Below are 24130 nucleotides of genomic sequence, written 5' to 3'. Positions count from 1 at the left end.
GTTACATGGAAATGCTTCGTCACTAGATTTTTAAATCGGAAAGAGTTATTTTAAATCTTTAATTCATCAATGTCCACACAAAAAATCAGAGTTGCTTTTAAATATATTGCAAAAAGTAGATGTATGAGGATTTCAAATTATTTTTTGATTTTGCCTATAAATATTGTTTTCAAAATAAAAATCGTTGGGTACTGTTTCTGGATGTGAGGGAAGGGATATTTCTTGACATCTCTAGAGCTTGCACTTGAGAAACTGCGACCACCAGCGGATTATCAAGTTGAGATGAAATCATTTTGAGGTCTAAGGAGAGACGCACATCATCAGACAATCAGAGATAGAGAGCGAGAGCGAGAGCGAGAGCGAAAGAGCAGCTGCTTGAAGAGAGAAGTGAGAAGAAGAAAGGAGGCTTTGATCCGATTCGATCCGGTTCGGCTGGTCAATTAAACAACAACGACTGCGACTGCGACTGCTGATCGCTGGGAATAGATAATAGGACCTCGACTGAACTTTATTTAAAGATAAGACCGCTAAAGATTGATAAAGAAAGGCCAAAATGAAATTGAACAGAGGCTGACAATGACGACGCATTGGAATCAACTTAATTAAGTGGGTGGAGGCAACGAGACTATACCAAGAAAATGATGAAGAAGAAGAAGAAGAAGACGACGAAGTAAGAGAAGAAGAGCAACACAGATGATGATGTTGATTATCTGCTGATGCTTTTGGCTGTGCACGAAATTGAAATCGGCAAATCTAAAGTGGACCTTGCCTTGCATTAGCTTTTTCCTAATTTAAGCCAAGTTCTACAAAACTAAAAGCGTAGCTATAAGATCTTTCGTACCATACTAATGAAGATCGGTAAGAACACAAACTGTTATTCTTCAACTCATGATGAGTCGAGTTGTCTATTTTTTTTTTATAGTTTTTTACATCACTAATCACGGTCATACCGTACATTAATTCCATCACTTTTTAAAAACTTACGATAATGTAAAATCCAAAAATTCATAAAATTAATCGAAGATAAAATCTTTCCTTCTCTCTCTCTCTCTCTCTTTATTTATTTGAAACAGAATTATAACGATAACGATAACGATTATGGAGAAATACAGCGCGCACACACACACACACACACACACACATCTCAAAATTTGAGCACTTAAAATTTGTTGAGCGAAAAAAAAACCCGATGACCACAATGCGATAAAGTGTCGAAATATAAGAATTTGAGATTTCCAACTTGATTATTAACTTGATATTCACACACACATGCACACTGCGGAAGCGACCCTGTGATAAGGGAAAAGGCGAGGTAAAAAAAAAAAAAAACCCGACGAAATCAGTGCACGGTGCCGCTAGCCGATAACCGATAGTTATCGCGATAGTGATTAGAGGCGGACGGACGACGAGGGTCGCTAACTGACAAAGATTTATGGGAAGCGTGGCGTTATCAATTCCAGAGGCGACACCCGATTCTTATTTCAAATCAAAGAACCAACTTAAAAAAACCGCTTCTGTTGATTGCTGATTTAGATTTGGTTGGGGGAAACTTGGGGCGGCAATGGAACTGATATCTGATGCCATCGCTAGCATGCGAACGGGAACGAAAATTAATTAGGCATGAGCAATGATATCGCGCCCCCTTCCTCTCTCTCCTCCTCTTCCCCTTCCCCCTGACAATTGACAAAATCATCATCAGTTGGAGTCCGAATCCGATTTGGAATCCGAGGCAAACGAGGAAGATCGCTGAGATAGTATAGTGCACTCAGAGAAAAAAAGCTTTGAAATTTGCAATTAAAATTTTATTATTTTTGCACAGGTTGTGAATAAAGAAAATTAAATATTTTGTAAATGAAATATATGAAATTAATATATTTATAAAAATAAACAAAAGCAACATTAAATTAAGTAGTTTACTTTATACCTTTAAAATATTGTATAGTTATTTTTCCTATAATTTTTCAGGGTATATGGCGGACAATCTATAATTGATATGAAATTCTAAATTAAATACAAAAAATATATGTTTAATTTATATATTTTTAATAAATATTTAGTTGAACAAAATAATACATAAACAAGATAATAATATGCTACATTTTGATTTTGATAATTTAACAATTTAATTAACTTTTGTAAAATTAAAAAAGTTATCAATTTAAAGTTGTGGAAAATCGCTTCCGCCAAAATATAGTTGTCGATTTTTATATATATTTTTTATATTTACATATTTATTTAATTTTATTTAATATCAATAACAAATTTTTATTTACATTCCATATGATAAAATAAAATATGACCGCTTTTAATTTTACTATGCCTTTTTTTCTCTCAGTGCAAGCACTACAAACAATATAGCCATATATGCATATAAGTATTTACTCATGGTACATACTTAGTACATATATAAATTTATCTGTATATCTGTATATAGCTGTATATAGTATGAAGTTGCCACAGCCCAGCTACAATCCGACAAGCCAAATCACATTGACATTTTTATCTTTTGTTGAAAATCTTTTGAAATTGTTATAAAACAGCCAGACGACGAGCTACAACAACAACACCACCAACAACAACAAAAATTGTTTTATGTATTTTTCAGTTTTTAGTTGTCGTTGTTGCTACAATTTCTGTCGTTGTTTTCAGTTCATTCTCATTTTGAAGCAAAGCGCGACAATCTTGCCATCAGATCAGCTGATAAGCGCGAGCTGTACAAATCATACAACAACAACAACAATAACAACCACAGCTATCTACAAGCGGACAGCTGTTTCAACTTGTTGTTGCTGTTGTTTTAAATACTTTTATTTTTGTTGCTTGTCTCTCAAAATGACTACAAAACATTATCGCAGCTTGGGCATCAAATTTCAAGTTTATTTCGATTTCATTGACGATTAGAACAACGATTCAGACAATCGAGCCCCATTTCCCCTTCCCCTTCCTTTTGCCCTTCTTCCTACCCTTATTCACATACTACAAACCAATAATGATTACTCAGCTAACAACTGGAAATTCCAATCTATATAGTCATGCATACATGCATTTCTCAACTTTAACTTTGATTTTATCTTTCAACTGTTAATTCGACATTGTATATTATTAACAACATTAGTGTTATAAATATAATTAATGTAAAGTTTAATTAATAAAAATAAAATAAAACAACCATTTTTATATTTGTAATTTGCAACTTTTACATTAAATAAAATAATAAATTTTGTAATAAAAAAAAAAAAAATTTTGTAATGTTCATTGTATTTGTTATTTTTGAAATTGTATGCTAAATTTTAGCTAAAATGTTATTTGACTGCTTTTTTGATAATTATAAAGTTTCATATTATAATTATTTGTAGAGAATTTCAGCACTTTGATGAGATCTTATCTGATAAAATACTTGAGATTACAAAAATTCCATTTCCGTTTTAGAAATTAGAAAATGTATAAGACCAAGTCAATAATAATTTTGATTGCATGATAAAATTATTTAAGAAATATAAATAGTGGTTCTGCTTTATTATTCCATATATTATATATTCCCTGTCAAATTCCTCTATCATTTGGATAATCTAAAATTCATTTATTTTTGCAATAATTCATTAAATTCCATGATGAGATCTTTTTTGGAAAAAGATACTTAAGATACTTAATCATCTTAAGAATTCTATAGCTAGAAATGAATTTACTTTTTAAGATCAACTCATTAATCATTTTGATTTTATGATAAATATGTATATATTTGGTATAGCTTTTTCTTTTTTGTGTCATTATACTTAATATCATATATTAATACATAAATTACATTTTTCTCAAATTCCTCTATCTATTGGACAGTCTGAAATGCATTACTTTTATTCATAGATTTCCAGCACATTGATGAGATCTTATCGAAAGTAAATATGTACTTAAGATTACACAAATTCCGTTTCCATTTTAGAATTCTATACTTGGAAAGTGTTTCACTATTATCAGATTAAGTCATTAATCACTTTGTAGTGCATATATTGTCTCGGTATTGGTCTTGTGATAAATATATACATATATTTATTTTTATATTGTTCTTTAGTCTAAATATCATATTCTAAGCGACGACTGCTTTTTTTCTTGTGTGTTAGTTTCATTTCGATAAGCGACTCTGATATTTGTAATATCACAATTGTTTTCAGGGCTGTGACTCAAGATTTCAGCGTTCCCAAGTTCCTTCCCTTTTCCCTACCCCCCAAAAACCCCCTTCCCCCTGCTATCAGTATCGCTGTTGATATGCAAATGTGCTGTCCAAAAAACAACAACAACAACAACCATAAAACGAACTTATTGCGAGTACACAGTATGAAAACAACATTTTTTGTAATTTGTAATGCAAGTGACTGAAGTTGTTGCTGTTGTTTTTGTTTTTGTTGTTGCTGTTGTCGTTGTCGTTGTTAGTTATTATTGTTATTGTTATTTATCTGCCTGCTGATATTTCCTGGTGCGATTTCAATGCAAAATAAAAACAACGAAAAAAAAACAGTAACAACGACAAAAGCTTATCGCGCTTATTAAACACAATGTCAAAAGTGGCCAAAGCTCTCGTATCGAGAGCTTATCTTCCAATTGCTCTCGCATGCCTTCTCCCTCCATCTCTTTTCCACCGCATCGTAATGATGCTCGTAATTGAAGTGGACAACTTTAACGGTTAATCATCAACGCAGAGCGGCAGAGCGAGAGAGCGGGAGAGGGAGAGCGGCAGCAGCGACAGCCAGCAGAGCTGTGGCAGCGGGCAGCGCAGCGACAGTGGGCAGATACACGTTATTGAAGACTTTAAGCTTAGCTTATTTAATGCTAAATAGAGCTTATTCAAAAAAATATTTAAAAGTTTTTAAATTAAAGAAGAGCATGAGAAATCAGAAAATTTAAGCATTGTAAGCTATTTTTTAAAAATAATATAGTTTAAGTTGAAATATAATTTTGTGAGTTAGTTTTTTATAAAATTATTCAAAGTTAATCATTATCATAGAAAAAACTAGTCGGAAAGGCCATAGTCGAGATCCCGACGATAGAATACCTGTTACATAGTTAAATATATACATATGTAAGTACCTTATATAAATTATTATCTAATAAAAACTACTGCATACTTTTGGGTGCTTGTATTGAATTAATTATTAATAACTTTGGTTAGCTATTACTGCCGCTCTAATTGTTCGATCTTAATGCGATTAAGTGAGATCAAGGATAATAATAATAGATAACGTTAATTACTACAAAAAACGAATTATCTTAAAAACTGTGAGCGACGGAAGGAAGCGTGGCAAACATTTAAAACAAACTTGATCTGCGTGGGGCTTATAGAATACTGTGTGCCACATTTGGGAACTCTAGCTCTTATAGTTTCTGAGATACTTTTGGCTATATGGACTCGGCTGATCAAGAATATATGTACTTCATAGGTTCGGCGATGTCTTCTTCTCCCTGTAACATACAGTTCAACGAACACAATATACCCTTTTAATTATTCTTTTTTTCATTCTATAATATAAGAATACGGGCGAAAATGCAAGTATTAGTTACTTATTTTAAATTAGTATGCATATTTATTGGCAAAAAAAAAAAAAAAATATTCATTATTTAAGATTCTAATAAAAAAAAATTTATTTTATAGCTTTTTTATATTATTTATAAGTTTTTTTATTTTATTTATCTTTTCAATATCTGGCAACACTTCTGGTTGAAGTGGACAACTTTTAGCGCACTTGCAGCTGAAGAGGCTGTCGTCAAAGCAGCGACAGCAGCTGAGGCAGCGGCAGCGGCAGAGAGCTGAGCAGCGCAGCGGGCAGAGGCGGCAGCTGAGACTGAGACTGAGACAGTCACAGGGTGGCCTTGATTTAGCTATCTAGTGCAACCTGAGCTTTGGGCTTATCAGTCACAACTGCAATTGCAATTGCAGTGTGCAAATACATATGTACGATACTATAATCTATTTGCATATATATGTATGTACATATGTACATACCTGAGCTTGCTATCATCAAAGAAGCCAAATGAGAATGAGCTGCATGACACGTACCCGCCGATAGCTAACGGTAGGAAAGGGGATAGCACAGGGGCGGGGCTGGTAAGGGGAGTCATCACATGGCTAGCAGTGTTGACAGAACAGCTTTTTTACCCGTCAAATCTGTCAGTTTCTAAAGTCAAAACAAAAATCAAGCAGCGGAGTTTTTGGCGTTTTTTGAACGTTTTACACTGACAAAAATAAGTGTAATCTAGCGCGTAAAAAATTAATATAAGGTATACAATTGACATATCTATTTTGGGTTAAATTACAACGAAAAAAATGCAGCTTTAAGAAGCCCAAAAATAAAATGTACAATTAAGATGTTTTCTTGAATTATAGCAATAATTGCATTTCGAGAAAAAATTCGAATTTTTATTTCAAAACCAAGAATTTTCGTCTACAAAAGTTAATTGAAAACCAATAAATATTTTTTCAGTGTATATATATGCGTGAATAAGATGTTTGTAAGGAAAAAATAAATCTTTAACTTTATTTAGATTTATTTTGTTGATTCATATATAATTTTTTTACTCCAATTTCCGCTAAAAACAGTTCTTTAAAAAAAAAAAAAAAGAATTGACAACACTGATGGCCAAGTCCAAGAGTCAACTCGACTCGAATTCGAGTTCAGCTGAGCCCGGAGCTCTACTTGGAAATTGTCACCCGCATGACGACAGCGACAACCTGACGACTATGACGACCAAGTTGTGCTGGTCGTGTCTTTTGTTGGGCTCTGTTGCTTTTTGGCCAGGTAATGCATATAGTAGGACAGCAACAACAGCAACAACAACAACAACAGCACAGACTAGAGACAAACAACAGCTAACAATTAACATAAAATTAGTGATAAGCCGTAATTAAAATTTATAAAAAAACAAATAGAAAATGACGTAAAAAATAAACGCAAAGTGTTTATCTATTCTCTTGTCAACAGGGAAGGGAGGGAAGCGGCTTCGAGTCACGACTCGACACAACTTAACGAAACTCAAAACTCGCGCCTATGCGATTATGCAGTGCACATTTCATGAAAAGTCGCAAAAAGTGTGTGATAAATATATTCAAGTCTTTTATAAATAAACTCAAAATATTAAAATCTACATTTGTATTCATGATATGGTTTTCTACAGGGGTGCTCCAGAAATGTAAACCAACCGAAAATCTACCAAATGTACGGGTTTTTGATTGGTTTGAATTGAATTGTTGACTTGAAAATTTTTGTGGAATAGTAAGATCCATATATATTTATCTGATCTAATATTAACGCAAGGCTACAAATATTTTTTAATATTTTTTAAAGGGTTCCGTGTTGTTTCGAACCTTTGTTTAATTTTGCATCAAAAAATTGCTATTTTCTCAATTATTTTTAATTTTTCAAAAGAAAAGTGTGAAGTTTGCTGAATGGTCGACAACACAACTGTCTTTTCTTGTCGTTTTTCACAATTTCTTTATAAATTGTTCATTTTATTTTATCATTAATATCAATAATTAGAAAATGTGCAATGATAATGAGTTGTTAATAAAAAGCTTAATGCAACTAATAATTGATAAAAGTGTTAAACAAATTAAAAAAATTGTGTTCCTCTGAACCTCGATCTCGGATAGATTCTCTTGCCATTAACGTAGAGTAATGCAGCTTGAGAATTGAATCCAACGGAGGAGATACTGCCATTAAATATATTTGTGTAACCACCGATTCGACCTCTAACTCGACCTTCTCCTCCTCCTTGTACTGCTCCTCCTTGTTTTTGTCGTCGCCTTCCTACTTCCCATACCTCGAGTCCTCCTTCACCTTTCCATCCACCTCCGTCAACTTCTCCTCCTTTCCATCCTTCTCCTTTCCGTCCTTCTCCATTCCATTTGCCTGCTCCTCCAACTTCCCAGTCTCCTCTTTCTTCTCTTCTTTCCCATCCTCCTGCTCCTTCCCATCCTAATGCTTCCCATCCGCCTCCTCCTCCTACTTCCCGGTTCTCTCTTTTCTGCTCTTGCTTTTGATGCTTCACTGTCTTTCTTCGTCAGCTTTCCTAGCATCATCATCTGTAGTCTCATATCTTTCATTTCTCTTCTTTCATCTCGCATCGCTCATTTTCTCTGATTTTACGTCGATCATCATCACTCTCGTCCTCTTTAACGTTTCAGTCATCTTTTCATCATCTGTTCCACCGGTCTTTATCGTTCTCGATCTTCCCGTCGAATTCTTCATCTGCTTCGATCTCTTCTTTCTTCTCTGTTTGGATTCTTCTTCCGCCTCTGCTTGATTATCATCTTTTTTGCTCTGCTTTGGATCATTAACCTCTATTTCCTCCGATCTCGTCATCTGCTTCGGTCTTCATTTATTCTCTTTCCATCCACGCTTCACCTCATTCCTTTCCTCTTGAGCTGCATCCTCATCATCCTCTTATAACATTCTTCTTCTTTCATCCTTTTTTCTCTCTCCCTTTCCAATCCTGATGCTATCCATTCTCCTTCTTCCCATCCGCCTCCTCCTCCTAATTCCCAGTCTCCTCTTTCTTCTCTTCTTTGCCATCCTTCTCTTTCTCTTCCATCTTCGACTGCTTCCCAGCGTACTCTATCCCATCCTCCTTTCCAACCTCCTCTTTCTCCTCCACTGTTGTCGTCACCACCTTCGAATATATATGCTAAATACTCCAATTCTGGATTGATCAACTGTTTGGCCTCACGCAATATCTCAATCAGATGCCGAGCGCATTTCGCATTTTCCCGTGTAAAGAATGCATATGAGATTCCTATCGAATGTTCCGTGCGAGCAGTGCGTCCAATGCGATGAATGTAATCCCTCGACGATTGTGGAAAATCAAAGTTAATCACCAATCTAATGCCCTGAATGTCAAGACCCCGTGCTGCCAAATCCGTGGCCACCAAAATCTGGCGCGTCCGCTGCGAAAGTCGTTGATCGCCATGTTGCGATCCATTTGGGGTTTGTCGCCATGTATGGAGGCGATGCCAATGCCAAAGTAAAGATTATAAATAAAACTCGTCAATTTGTCCACCATCTTTTTGGTAGCTACAAATATAATGATCTTGCCAGGAAAATCGATTATAATTGATAGCACTTTCTTTAAATTGTCAAGCTTCTGGTGCTCACAGCAAACAACCACATGTTGTAGTATATTATGGTTCGCCGACAATTCCAAAGAGCCAATGTTGATGTGTACGTGATTGCCAAGAAAATCTTTGGCCAGTTGACGCACCTCTTTTGGCCAAGTGGCGCTCCACATGAGTATCTGACGATTGGGTCGAATTTGTTCAATTATTTGACGTATCTGAGGTTCAAACCCCATGTCCAGCATACGATCAGCATCATCGAGAACTAGATAAGTGCAGTGTCTTAGATTTATAAGCTTGCTCTTGAGCAAATCAAGCAATCTACCGGACGTGGCAATTAAAATCTCAACACCAAGTTTCAAATTTTGAACTTGCTGTGAACGAGATGCACCGCCAAAGATACATTTACTATTCGAACCAAATTCATTGACAACCGTTTGAAGCTGTTGGGCCAGCTCACGTGTCGGTGTAAGAATGAGAGCAATGGGTCCATTTCCAGATGTTAAACGCTCCTGACCCTTGATGTGCACAATGGCGGGCAGTACGAAGGCCAACGTCTTGCCCGATCCTGTTTCGGCAATGCCAACAAGATTGTGACCCGACATAATAATAGGCCAGCATTGAGATTGAATTGGTGTGGGTTCCTATAGCCCAAAAGTTGCATTTTACTCATGCAATAGTCCGGAAAGCATGCCTCATTAAAATATAGTATGGGATTCGGTGAATAACCATCTATTGTAATCCGATGCTTGCAACGATAGCGTTCAATCTCCGCTGGCGAACGATTGTGAGTATTTGGATGCTCCTGATAAAAGTTCTTCCGAAACGGCTGCAATCGCACATCCGACCAGTTGACATTATGCCAGTTTCGGTTTAATCCGCGAGTGCGACGCTGATGACGGCTCTCAACCCTACCGGAACGCACTCCACCGCTGACGCTACGAAAACCGCCAAATGCACCACTGTACCGAGGTGGCGACATTATTTACTATCTTTTAATACTTTCTGTACACCTTGTACCGCTTTCGTTAGTCTCTATTAATGTGTTGTACTCTTGTTAAAAAATTTACAATATTTTTTAGATGCTCACAGTTTGAAATTTTTGAATTTAAATTTATTATGTATTCTGTGACAGCTTTGAAAGAAATTTGCAAAGCTATGTGCTTGAATTTACAACACTAAACGTAAGGAGTTTTTAAGACTGAAGTTTTAAATCACAAGTTAAATATTAACGAAGATAAATAATAAAATAAAGCTAATTAAATTAACAAAATTAAATAAATTTGAATGCAGAATGAATTTAGAGTCCAAATCATGATCAAAATGACATTCCACTTGAAAATCGGTTCAGTTTTAATCAAGTTATGACAGTTTGAAGTTGGTCAGACTTCGGAGTAAGTCACTTTAAAATTTTTGTTCAATTTCACATGATTTTATACAAAAAAATGAAAGGTCTCAGAATCAAGTTTAATGTGTTTTTTTATACCAATTTCGATAAAAGGAGTTGATTAAAAGTGAAAACTTGAGATTTAAAATTTTGAATTTTCAAAATTTCAAAGGGGGGACCCTTACCATCGAAATCGAATCTTGGTCGAAAATAATTAAATTTTCTTAATAAACAATGTTTGAATGCAGAATGAATTTCGAGTCCAAATAATGATCAATACGACATTCCGCTTGAAAATCGGTTCAGTTTTGATCAAGTTATGACAGTTTGAATTTGGTCTCTAGCCACAATTGTAGCGGTAAAAACGTTTCGGTATTCGGTTCTTGACAGAGAATTTATTTCGGTTATGGTCTCAGATCCGGTACTAGCTTTGTTTCGGTTAACGGTTCCAGAAACGGTTCCGGCTCTACAGTCGAATCGCAATTGGTACTCTACTCTTTACAGTCTATAGAAACTACATTGTGTATAGTATGTAAGGCTTAAGGCTTAATTTTGTTATTAATTATTCACTGTTTTACAATAAAGCTAAGATAAAATTATGATTAATACTAAAATAATAAAACATATGAAATAATTATCTTTATAGATTTCTTTTGATAATTAAGGATAATTAACTATTAAGGAATGGAAAAACTTTTTTAAAGTTTATCTGGATCTGACAGCTCCGCTTCTATGATTTCATGATTTCAACATGTTTCGTGTATTTTTTTTTGTGAAAATTTAAATAGAATTCATGATAAGCGTTGCATAAACGTAGTAACTGACTCCGCACTCTCTAGCGTTGCCATATCTCGCACTAATACAAGCAACAACAAACCGACTACGCAATACTTTTGCACAGTTTTCGTTTTCATTGTTGTTGTTGTTATTGCTGTTGCTGTTGTTGTTGCTGCAGCTGTGATAAAAGTTTATCGACTGCGCGCTTTTAAGCTATAGAAATTTAAAAGCAACAACAACAACAATGAACAGAAGAAGAAAAAGAAGAACAGAGTCAGCCATGTGGACGGCGCATAGTGGAGAAAAACAGCTAGACACTAGCATATAGTAAATAATATCGTTGAACGTAAATAAGTGATCGAATTTTTTTTAATATATCAATAATTTTGCATTTTATTTATTTACTTTGATACATTTATTTCTTGATTTTCTTTTAAATCGAAAAGAAAGTTTTATCTCAGTCGTCTTTTCATAGATTTTAATAAAAGTTATTCTTTCAATAATTTTTAAGTATGCCTAATTAATGCAATTACACTACAAATACAGTGGAAAATATATAAAATAAATTACACATTTGTTTTCAAAAATATCAGAATTTAATATTTTAGAAAAGGATAGAAAGAAATAACGCACAAAAAAAAAACTGTGAATGAATGAAGAATAGATTCGGATTTCAGAAAGTTAAGACCTTTTGAAATTGGCTGAGATTTTCAAAAAATGTTCAAAAATACAAGAATAACTCACTAAAAAAAATGACAAATCAAAAAAAAAATTATGCTTTTAAATCAAAAAATTGTAAACAATTGAAAAATGATTTTTTTAGAACTAATTTGAGATTTGTAAGGTAATGGAACTGCTTATGCCACAGTGCGACGCCGCAGCAAGTGTGCAAAAGATAAATATGCAAAGCGGCTCAGTGCACAGCGAGGGAAAGAGAGAAAGAGATAGAGTGGGAGCGGAAAAGGGTGAGCCTATGATAGTGTTCAACTAGAAGAAAGCAACGGCGCAGGTGCAACAACAACAACAACAACAGCTGCATAGATAAGCGCGCTAATTTATCGAAACTGAAGCCGTTACACACACACACACTGTTGTTATCCAGTGTGTACACACCGTACATTTTATTTGCATGACTTCTGATATCATTGAAAAAAAAAAAGTAAAATACAAAAATTAAATCGAATTCAAGCTGAACAGAAAACAGAAACGTGCTTGATAAGGAGTTCAAGAGCGAGCTTCCCCCTTCCCCCCTCTCCACTCTCAGTAATCCCCCCCTTCACTTACCAGCTCCACCTTTAACTTATGGTCAGCTCTGGGCACGTATTATCGATTCCAAAAATGCATTCATTGTTTTTGTTGTTCTTGCTCATATATCAAATGACAAATGGCAAACAACAAAATGTAATTAGTTAATAATAAGGTGTGTCTAAACAACTTATCAAACTTCATTTCATTTCATTTTATTTACCTATATACAGTAAGTCAGATATTTAATTTTTATTTATTAAAAAAGTAAAGCACAAAAAATCTTATTATTGCTACTTTTATTTTTTTTAGGAACCATAATCAACTATAATAAAAAATACGTTTAAAAAAGATAACGATTATTTTTTGAAAAAGAAAAAAAGTAAAGGTATTCAATTTTTCATCTTAGTTTGCTCTACAAAAACTAAAAGTAAATATAATAAAATCTTAAATCCAAGCAAACTAACTTTTATTGCAACATTTTTACTGTACATTTTTTTTATGACAAACCAATTACTTGACTAACTGTATATAAATACATACTATTTTTTATGTCATGCTTTTCAATGTTAAATATTCGCTATTTTATTGAAGAATTGAAGTTTTTTTACATTAATGATAATAATACACATGATTAAAAATTAAGTCACCAAATATATTTGTATAATTCAAGTACTAACTTATATTTTTCTTCACAACAAAGGTAAAAATTAATAATCTTTATGTTTTTTTTTTAAATATTAAATATATTAATGAAGAAAATAAAATTAATAAATTATCTTCACTGTAATCAAATGAATGTCAATACTGTTCAAAATTATTTGAAATATAATAATAAATAGTTAAATATTTAAGTTAATAAGAGTATCCGTAGTTTTGCTTATTAGTCTTAAAATCAAGTTGACAATCGCAGTCTTTTTTTAAGGGGTATACAGCCCTCCCCCTTTTCACCATCCCTATCACTTACAAGAAAAAGAACACGGAACACAGTTCGTTCACATGCTTTACTCGATTCCATATGGAAAAGCCCGAAACAAACAAATATATGACTAGCTGACAATGCTGTTTATATTATTTAAAGCAGGTGTAAGTTGTGGACTGGAGAGAATGTACAGTATGTCAAAAAAATGTTCTGACAAAAAAAAAAGAAAAGCCTATGTTTCTGATTTTTAAGTAAATCGGTTTTGTTTAAGTTATATTAACTTGATCTAAGAACCATAAACAGTTGTAAAAAAAAAAATAGGACAAAATGTAAAATCCAAATAAGAGATCATCAAAATAATTATTATTTTTAAGGCCGGTTTTTAATGTCTCCTTAAATTTTATCAGAGAGATATTATCAAATTTGACATTAATTTCAATACATTTAATGTGAAAATTATTTATATTATTTAATAAGCAAAATATTTATCTTATAGGATCATTTATTTTTGAACAGTTCACTCTGCTATTAAAGTCTTCTATTTTTTAAAACAATCAGAATTATATTAGCTCCATTTATCAAAATTTCACTGAAAAGTGTTTACATTAATTAAGAAAATTTTCATTTTCATTTTAGGATTCTAAATGTACTTGAATGTAATTACATTATAATGATAAATAAGTTTGAGATAGTTATAGTCGCTTAAATTAAGTCAGGTAATTGTTTTGATAAAGAAAAATATTTTTTATTCTTTTTTTTTATTTTTAATAACATTTGTTCTTCTTTTTTTTAATTGTTCTAAGAACCATAAACAATAAAATTGTTAAGAAAAAAAACAAAACGTATTTTTTTTAATGTGATTTTTTGAATTTGTCAAAACAGTTACTTGACTAACTGTCTATAAGGTTCGTGGGGTTGAGTGAGAGGTGGGGGAGGGGGTGTGTGCTTACCTTTATTCAACGGCTTTGGATTCGACTGTTTGCGTCGTGACATTGTTTGGTGTCCAATGCGGAGTTGAGAGCTTTCAATAAGCTGCGTCTACATTAAATCCCTTGTTGACATTTACCGGCGGAATCCACAAAAATAAAGCACTTATAATCCACTAAACACCATCCACAAAATCACAATCACACAGTATTAGTAATCACCAATTGGAATTGAAATTGAAATTGGAATGCAATGGCATGCAGTTATCAAATATCAATAATTAATAATTATTTTGATTATTTATGTGACCTTTTTGTGTGTATATTTAACTCGTAATTAATTTATAATTAATTAATACGCGACGATCGCGTTGCGAATCTGATTGGAATCAATTCGATCGTTTTACATATTCCGATTAGCAATTGTTAATTGTATTGTTTTTTGTTTTCTTTCTTTTGCTGCTGTTGCTGTTCGCGTGTTCAAGTTGACGGCGTCGACAACGGCGTCGGCGTAGCGTTGACGTGACGTTACTGTCGTTGCTTTGCGTAACGTAATCGAGCGACGTCCGAACAGTGCAAAGTCTTGCTCACAACTAAATGCTGCTTTTGTCGTCGTCGTCGTCGTCGCTGCGCTGCTGCGTTGGAGTCGTTTGGGGCCGAAAGCTCAGCATAAAAACGTCGTTGGCGTCGCTGAGCAGCAGCCGAGGCAGCGACAGCGACAGCAGCGAGTGCTTTACTCTCTCATTTCATTTGCGCGCGCACTCTCACAGTTTTTTCCCCTTTGTTTTGACTTTATTTTTCATCGCGTTGCGCGCTTTGTTTTACTGTTTTGCAGCATGATAAGAATCAAAACAAAAAGCCGAAACACAACGCACGTTTCTCACACATTTACACAATATACATATACGAATTGCCTTCAATTGTATTATTTACTTAAAATCTTGCCATTGTTGCTTTACTTTTATACACATTTCAAGCTTTATTGCTTATTATAATTGCCGATTTTCATGGAATTTGCACTTGTTCGACCGGTGCTTTTACAAATACAACAACTGCGGCTGGTGTAGTTGCTAAGACGTTGCCACCAGGCAAAACAGTTGCTGTGTGAGAACGGTCCAAAAACGGGGTGGCAGCTTTGGGATCAAAAAACGGCAGCCTTGGTTCCCGGAAAAGCTCCATTCCCATATTAAGATCCGATTGCAATGTGAAGCTATTTTGGGTAATTTTTTCACATTCTGTAGCTGGAACTTTGAAAACCTTTGCAGACTTTTTGTTTGAGTTCCATTTTAAAATTTTTTTAATTATTATTAAATTATACAACTTTTGCTCCCAAGGTTTTACGAGCTCACAGCATTTATAAAAATGGTCGCATTTATTTTATCTTATTTATTATCTAATTTATTGCTTAATTACGGCAAAAAGCGCATAAAGTTAACTTATATTTAATTTGCGCGCCAACGATTGTGTGATTTCTTTTGATTGGCAACGCTTTATTTTTATTTTATTATTTTTATTATTAAGTGTAGAATTGGCAACGCTGCTTGTGAAAGTTGGCAACACAAATAACGTTGCTGCGAATAAAATGCAGCATACTTCTAGGCGGTTCTTTTATTTATGAAAAGTTTAATTAGTTTTTGTTTCTATTTTAAGACCTTTTATGTTCTAATAAGCAATAAGCATTGCAATTAAGCAACATAAATATAATTTCATGAGTTTTTTCAACATAAAAATTGCCATTACAAAGCTATGAAGAAAAGCATAGTTTACTTTTAGGCTGTACGATCACAATAAATAATTTGAAATTAATTTATGTTTAAACTGCATTATAATTTAATTTTTTTAAATTGAAAGATTAATTGGTAAACTTTGTTCATTTAAAATCTTAAAATTTTGTAAGTAATATAATATAACATATATTTTTTTCTCTGCCTGTCGAGGGTATCTGCAGTCGTGCTTACGCTCTTTTAACTACATTTTATTCGCATTTACCGGTTTTTTGGGTTTTTTCTCTTTTTTGTCAGGCGTTTTTTGTCTTCTAATTTGCACCTATTGCATTTTAATGGAAATTTCTCGCTTTGCATTGGACGCTCATAGATTTGAAAAATGCTGACAGCGCCGGAAATGAAATGCTTCCTCTCAAAGCGGCCAGGACAAGCCAAAAAAAAGGGACATTTAGCCAATTGAAGAGGGGTGTGTGGTGAGAGGATGGGGGGACAGTGAGCATGGGGAATTGCAAGTTATGCATGGGCAATAAATATACAGAAAATGTGCACAATAATCCGCGCTAACATATGGCGCAGCTGATTACCGAGCGGTTAATATAAGTCAGCTAAGACCCCCACCCCCTTTGCTACCTTCCGTCCACCCCTCTTGCCCAATGGTCATTAAATAAAAGATTCACTTCTTTGGAATTCGTTGCGGCTTTTTAAACTCTTCACATTTTGTTCTAACCGTGCTTTTATTTTTTATATATTTATTTATTATTATTCATTTATTTGATCACTTATTTTTATATTTATTTATATTATTTACATATTTATTTCTTTATTGATATACATATTTAAATACTTATTAATTATTAACCTAAAAATATATTTATTTTTTTTTGGTTGCAATTTCACGTTTGAAATTTGCACAAAAAAACTAAAAAGTTACTGTTCTTTAGATGCAGTTTTATCTTTAGATACAGTTGTATCTGTATCTTAAGCTGTATCTGTACCTAAATCGGTATCTGCACCTTCCAATGTATCTCAGTCGGTTTCATCATTTGTATCCGTATCTATAACTGCATTTGAATCTCTAGCTTCATTTGTATCCTTATCTGATTATAGTACGTTTGAATCGATCTGTTCCTATATTTGTAGCTGTATGTATACTTCTATTTATATCTGTATCTGTACCTTTATTTGTAGCTATATCTGCAACTGACTTTTTTTTACTTTATCTTGTATCTTTACCATTATTTAATTATATATCCATATCATTAATTGTATCTGTGTTCTTATCTGCATTTGTATCTTTATTTGTATCCTTAAGCTACCTTTGTATCTGTAACTGCAACTTGTTTTTATTATAATTCTGATTTGTTTTTAATTTCACATCGATATTCGCCCAAAAACCTATAAATGCCAAGTGTATCTGTAAGCATGTTTAGCTGCACCTTTAGCTACATATGTATCTGAATCTGTATCTGTATCTGTAACCGTATTTAGCGTAATCATAGTGCATTACACCCGGCAGGCAGGCAACGTTCCAGGTCAAGCAACTTTTTCAGCGAGGCCAGTCGCAACAAGTAAAAAAAAAGTAATAATAATAATATTAATAATGTTGTATTTTGGCTTGTTTTTTTTGGGGAAGAGGATATCATTGACCCAAGGGTGCAGTTACCTTGCTCCTGTCACTCAATTTGTATTTAATTTTATTTACACAACATTGACCGAGTGCATTGAACTACACGAGCAGCCCTCGCACAGCCGTTAACCTTGTTTGCCAGACAGAATTTTGTAATTCTCTCCATGCCAATTCTCCCAACTTTTGAACACTCTCGCTCTTGATCTCTTTTTGTTTTTGTGCGATTCACGCCCCGTTACGATCATGTTCATAATGATCATCACGATGATCGTCGTCATCAGCTGCATAAATTAAAAGTGCTGATGAAATTTGCCAGATTCGGCGCATAAGCAGCGACCGTATAAACCTGGCCAAAAAGACAGTTTCCCAAGCCAACAACAATCAACAGAAATTATGCATTTTATTTTTACCCACTTTTGCAGTTTGTTGTTGTTAGCCCAGTACACAAAATGATACACTAGCTTATAGGTTTGTGACAATGTCCGTTTGAAGCCTTAAGGCCCAAAGAATTCGGGGTAAATTTCGCAAAAACTGGGAAAAAAACCGAAATTAAACGTTTCATTTTTAGCAACAAATTTGGGTGCTAAGGGTCCCCCCTTTGATATTTTGAAAATTGAAAATTTCAAATCTCAAGTTTTCACTTTTAATCAAAACCTTATATCATAATTAGTATAAAACAACACTTTAAACTTGATTCCGAGACCTTTCATTTTCTTGTAAAAAATCATGTCAAAATTAAGAAAAATTTTGACTTGTAAAGTTGCTAGGTCAGAGGCTTGAGCAACTTTGAACAGTCATAACTTTGTCAAAACCTAACCGATTTTCAAGCGGAATATCATATTGGTCGTGATTCGGCCTCTAAATTCATTCTGTATTCAAATTTTGTTCATTTAGAAAATTTAATTATTTTCGACCAAGATTCGATTTTGATGGTAAGGGTCCCCCCTTTGTTATTTTGAAAATTCAAAATTTTAAATCTCAAGTTTTCACTTTTAATCAACTCCTTATATCATAATTAGTATAAAACAACACTTTAAACTTAATTCTGAGACCTTTCATTTTCTTGTGTAAAATCATGTCAAATTGAAGAAAAATTTTGACTTGTAAAATTGCTAGGTCAGAGGGATGAGCAACTTTGAACAGTCATAACTTTGTCAAAACCTAACCGATTTTCAAGCGGAATATCATATTGGTCGTGATTCGGCCTCTAAATTCATTCTGTATTCAAATTTTGTTCATTTAGAAAATTTAATTATTTTCGACCAAGATTCGATTTTTGATGGTAAGGGTCCCCCTTTGATAAAGTTGAAAATTTTAAATCTTAAGTTTTCACTTTTAACCAACTCCTTATAACATTATAAGTATAAAACAACACTTTAAACTTAATTCTGACACCTTACATTTTTTTGTAAAAAAATCATGTGAAATCGACTAAATTTTTGACTTGTAAAGTTACTAGATCCAGAATCTGACCAAACTAAAACTGTCATAACTGTATCAAAACTTAACCGATTTTCAAACGGAATGTCATTTTAAACATGGTTTGGCCTCTTTATTCATTCTGCATTCAATTGATTAATTTCGTTCAAAAAATATTTTTTCAGGATCTTGGTTTTGATTTTTATGCAAAGAAATATTAAAAATTGTAAATCCTAAATTTGCATTTTTATTTAGTATAAAGCAACACCTTAAATTTGATTCGGGCACTTTAAATATTTATTTTTTGTATTGTTTTTAAATATTTTTTTATTTTTATATTTATTTCATTTATGAAGATTAAATGGAATCGAATAAATTGAATCTATGACTACTGGGCATCTAGCAGTCGAGCAATTCTTACTTGTTGTTGTTGTTTCCGTTGCACTGATTTGCCGTTACATGACATGGCCACAAACGCCCACAAAATTGTTGGCTTGCCTTTTGTGTGGCTCAAAGTCCAGTTGGCCATTTGCCCTGCGATCATCTCACTGCCTTCTTGGCTATTTATAAATCGAAAAACAACAATAAAAGAAATGCAATAGATCGCTGTTTCTCTTTTTCGCTTAACCCCGCTCTCTTTCTCGATTTCGCTCCCTCATTCGACAGCTGCTAATTAAGTTTGTGGGGTAGGTTCGCTTTATTTTTTGGCGCACGCTGCGTATGATTGATCAGCTTTTGTACATTAAGCATATCAAGTATACGTCTTGAGGTTTCATCAACATGCAGAAAAACAGAAAGAGAGAGATAGAGAGGGAGAAAGAGAGATAGAGACCCTTTCGCTTATCTCAAAAGAAACTTTAGCTATTTTTAGCACAATCAAACAAGCTGATGAAATATTTACTTACGAATTTGTGGTGCTTTAAACATTCGCATGTGCTCAACAACAACAACAACAAAGCAGTCAACTGGTTTTTAGCCAATTTTACTAGCTTTTTAGCTTTTGTTTCTTGCCTTTTTTTCTGGGTTTTGTATTTAATCAAGGTCAACATTGAATGCTTAACTTAGCAAGCAATAAAAAAAGCCCAAATTTAAAGGAGCGAATAAAATTATTAGACAAAGATAAGTGGAAAATTCTTAACATAGATCAACATAATAATACTTCATAATTCTTTCTTCTTCCTAATTTAAAATAAAAAAGATATTCGTCACCTCGTAAACAGTTATTTTTAAATACTTTTTAAATTCTTTTTAAATATATATTGTGTAAAAAATATGTAGATAATAATTGAAATTTGTCACTAGGCTTTACCTCGTTTTTTTTTTTGTATGATCAATGTATGATCAATTAATACTGCGTTCTTCAGATGTTTTCCCTGTACTCTGATCAATTGATTGTGTTGAAATTGCATTCAAGTTATTATCCATTTCATATCTAGACGAGGATTCTTGGTAAATAGTTACTAAAAATCAAATAAGGATCAGCCTATTTGTCTATCTACTATTTACATACTAAAAATTAAATGAGGATCAGTCGATGTGTCGATCTGCTGTTTATCAATGTCTTCCTTGGTTGAGCATCAATTCTACTTATAACTTCCCTACAAATAAATATGCGCTGAGGATCAATCGATACGGCGATCTTAAGTTAATTATTTGGGCAAGTTTTTCTAGTACTCTAATCAACTGGCTCGTTTGAGCGTCTTCAAGCAAATATCGAAAAGAGGATCGGTAGAGTTGCTGATCCTCGGCATTCAATAATCACTCGAAGAGAACTTTCATAAGCTATCTGCCGTTTGGGTTGGGCATCATTTCAATTCGTGTTAATTCGCAGTTGCATGCTTTCTTCAGAAAAAAACATTAATTGAGGATCAGTTATTGTAACATTATAAAACGCCACAAATATTTTATTTTATTCATATTTTAAATATTATAGTTTTAACAATATCTGCTTATAATAGAGTCTATGTTATTAATGAACTTTGATCGTTGTTACGATCGGTGTTGTTGTTGTTGTTGTGGATCACCTTCACCTGGTGCCCAACAAAACTGAGATCACTTGCTTTTTACATGTCTCGCAGTCTCTCTAGTTGCCCCACTTGCTCCGCTTGAGAAGTCTCAATGGGTCTAGTGTAATCTCTGATCGATCTATATACGATCAACGAGTATTTCCGATTTATTTTTTCCCAATAAGTATGACATCATTTCAAAGTTCAATTCCACACACATTTAAGGTTGTTGTTGTCGTTTCAAGTTATTGCTGATATTGCGACCGGCCTGCTTTACATTTTTACACTCATCGAGAGGGTGATAGTGAGAGGGAGAGAGAGTTAGAGGAAGAGAGGGAGATGTAGAAGGCATTTGTCTGGGGAATTTCAGGGTCTGCAGCTGGTTCAACGTTTTGTGAATTTGCGCGTTGACCTTTTAGTCGCAAAATTGTTGTTTTGCTGTTGTTTTCAAGTTGTTTACGTTGTTTTGTTTTTTTAGTATTATTTATTTGCGATTGTCTCGATGTTGTGCTTCCTCGTCAACGCGTTGTTGTCCTTGCCAAGTGCCAATGCCTCTTGAATGATAATTTAAAGGCAGGGATCACCAACAAAACTTTTGATTTTTGAAAAATCAGAGCTGATAAATATTTTTTACATAATTGGTAAAGTATAAATCTAAGATATACCATTTTTGGCCGGAGTATCCTGCAAATTTGATCAAATTTTACTTTCCCTTTTTTTTAATAAAACTTGTAAAGTGTAAAGTGTAATATAAAAAATAATATTAATAAAAATAAGCTTAATTTTTTTTTGTTTTTTTTTAAATAATTAATTCTCTTATTTTTTTTATTTTTTAGTAGTACATAGTTATATTTTTAGTTTTTTTATATGTTTTTGCTATGTGAATTAAGTTTCTATTATAAATTTTCCATTGAAAATCAACTATTTTTTTTAATAACTATTTTATAAAATTATTTATTCAGACAAAAAAAATTTTTTAATTTTTTTTAAAAAAACATCAAGACAAATATATTTTATTATTTATATTTTACCAATTTCAATCGTCACAAGCATTGTCAAAATGAAAAGAATGAGGAGAGGCAATGAAAGGGCAAGAAAGCGGGGCCAGAAAAGGGGAGTTACCTATTACGGCCTGCGCATTAGCTCTCTACTTGTGAAATATTCGATCATTTCAATTCGATTCGATTCGATTTATGGCCCCCAAAATCCCAGTGCGATTAATTTGCAATAAGATGTTAATTTTTCTCCTCTCTTCAGTTATATTTGCACTGCCAAGTTTTCAATATAAACCAAATACTCGTAAATGATAACAACAACAATAATAATAATAATAATAATAAATAATACTACAAAACTCTGATATCTTCAGTTTTAATTATTTGTTTATAGAAACGCGTCGCGAGTTTGCTAAAAATAAATAAATAGCAACAAAATTTCAGCTCGTGCTGCGAACAATGTTAATCAAAAAAAGTAGACGCGACTAACAAATACCCTATAACATTTAAAAATATAAAATAAATAATCTTCCAGTTAAAATAAACTTTTTACTATCGTTATTTTCATGAAGAGTTAGGCACAAAAAAAAGTAATGAATCAAGTAAATTCTATAAATTTATAAGATATACGTTATATCTAATTTTTACAATTTTTTCAGATGGCATTTATTTAGAACTTAAGTCTATTGCACATAAATCAAATTAATGCCAAGTATTCAACTTGAAAGCTTACTTAAAAACAATCCCAAAATTGTTTTGAAATCAAAAATGAAATAAATAAACAAGTAATCTAATATATTATCTAAAACTATGATTTTATCTATGATTAACTAAACATTTTAAAAGTAATTTAATTTTAAAATTACATTGAATAAATATAATTAAATAAATATAATAATAACATTTTTTTGACGGTCACAAAGTGATGCACAAATCTATTATACCCCATACACATCTGCAGCTTAAAATGTATTAAATACATTTTGATTTTGTGCTATATTGTTGCCCTGATCTGCTCTTCTTTGCCTCGATCTGAACAGATCTGTTCTGTGCACGCCAAACACCCATGCAAAATTCCATCTGATTAGGGGGGAAGTCTCTCTGGGAGTACGTAAACAGAGGGGGGAGAGTCTGGAAGCAGATAAGTCGATCGAAGCTTTCAATTGAACTTAATCTAAGGCAAAGACTTTGCACTTATTTCAAATACTTCAAGTGTTATTTATAATTTAATTGTTGCTGCTGTTGCTCTTGTTTTCTATAAATAAATGCAAATATTTTTGGTCAACAATTGCGAATTCATTGATTCCCTGACTTTGACGTTGGTCATATACATACTTTGCACAAATTTAACATTCCACGCCAATCGATTTCCGTCTTCAAGCTCATAGACGAGATTAGAGATGGAAGAAACATGTGATAAAAAATCTTTATGTTTATGAAAAAAAAAAAAAAATACATTCAGTAAAGGAGCATACATACAACAATAAGAACCAATCAAAATGGATCACATATTGTTTCTTTTTCATTTTAAAAGTATTTGAATTCGATAAAAATTATTTTTATTAATTAAAAATAAAAAATAAAAGTAAATAAAGTTTGACCACGAATTTGACCCCCTTCCGGGGCGAATTTCGCAAAAAATTACACGGTGAAAATGTCTTAGCTATGTTGTGTCAAAATTTCAACCTCCTGGGTCTTACCGTTTGGGTTGCACAAATATCAGTCAGTCAGGACAAAGTTTAAATATTTAAATAGAATAAAATGGAAATTTATATATTTTTATTCTTAATTTATAAATGGATTTTATATTTAAAAAGATTAAACAATCATTGATAAAGTCATTAAAATAAATGTATATATATTCAATATAAAGTTAGCTTTATAAATCACGCTCCCATCGCAAAGCAACCACAAGAGGCTCAATCGACTGATTGACTAATCGAATGAACACTCAATCGATGTGTGCAAACTAATAATCACTACAAGCTGTTGGCGGCGATAACAC

General features: G+C 33.0%; 1 pseudogene; it reads right to left on the bottom strand.

Annotated features, from left to right (window-relative positions):
• Positions 1 to 8536: 8536 nt before the first annotated feature.
• LOC117779644 lies at positions 8537 to 10079 on the bottom strand (annotated as a pseudogene).
• Between the last annotated feature and the right edge of the window lie 14051 nt (positions 10080 to 24130).

This window comes from Drosophila innubila (assembly GCF_004354385.1).
Source record: "Drosophila innubila isolate TH190305 chromosome 2L unlocalized genomic scaffold, UK_Dinn_1.0 4_B_2L, whole genome shotgun sequence".
Taxonomy (NCBI): Eukaryota; Metazoa; Arthropoda; class Insecta; order Diptera; family Drosophilidae; genus Drosophila; species Drosophila innubila.
Note: the sequence above shows the minus strand (reverse complement) of the source record. Positions and strands in the feature narration are given on the sequence as shown.